Raw genomic sequence first — 949 nt, 5'->3', positions numbered from 1 at the left:
GAAGAGGATTTCTTGGCCAACTGACTGGAAGAAATCCTTATCTGTACCCATTCCAAAGAAAGGTGACCCAACAGAATGCTCAAATTATATAACAGTATCATTGATATTGCACAGAAGTAAAATTTTGCTTAAAAATCACCCAACAATGGTTGCAGCAGTACACTGAAAAGAACTGCCAAAAGTTCAGGCCAGATTCAGAAGAGGACGTGGAGCAAAGGATATGACTGCTGATGTCAGACGGATCTTGGCTCAAAGCAGAGAATACCAGAAAGATGTTTGCTTTACTTGTTTCATTGAGTATGCAAAGGCATTCAGCTGTGTGGACCATATTAAAGTGTGAATAACCTTGAGAACAGAAATTCGGAGCACTTCATGGTGCTCATGAGGAACTTGTACATGGATCAAGCTGTACGAACAGAACAAAGGCATACTGCATGGTTTAAAATCAGGAAAGGTGTGCTTTAGGGTTTTATCTTCTCATCATACTTAATCTCTATGCTAAGCAAATAATCAGAGAAACTGGATTATATGAAGAAGAATGTTGCATCAGGATTGAAGAAAGGTTTATTAACCACCTGAGATACACAGATGACACCATCTTATTTGCTCAAAGCAAGGAGAACTTGAAGCACTTGCTGATAATCAAGAATTGCAGTATTCAGCATGTATTACATCTCAATTAAAACATATTAAAAAATAAATTAAAAATCCTCACAACTGGACCAATATGTAGCATCATAATAAATGGGGAAACGACTGACGTCAAGAATTTTGTCTTCCATTGGGCCTCCACTCAAGTACTCCCTCAATGCAAGAATACTTTCTTCTATTAAATGTGGCATTCTATGATGCTCACCTTACCGACACAACCGCTGAAGACAAAGCGGGTGAATAAGCAAATGTGGTGAAGAAAGCTGATGGTGCCCGGCTATCAAAAGATATAGTGTCT

Source organism: Echinops telfairi, unplaced genomic scaffold (assembly GCF_000313985.2).
Source record: "Echinops telfairi isolate 266 unplaced genomic scaffold, ASM31398v2 ScPeMD7_7424;HRSCAF=8462, whole genome shotgun sequence".
NCBI lineage: Eukaryota > Metazoa > Chordata > Mammalia > Afrosoricida > Tenrecidae > Echinops > Echinops telfairi.
The sequence above is the reverse complement of the archived record's forward strand: the minus strand, read 5'-3'. Positions refer to the sequence as shown.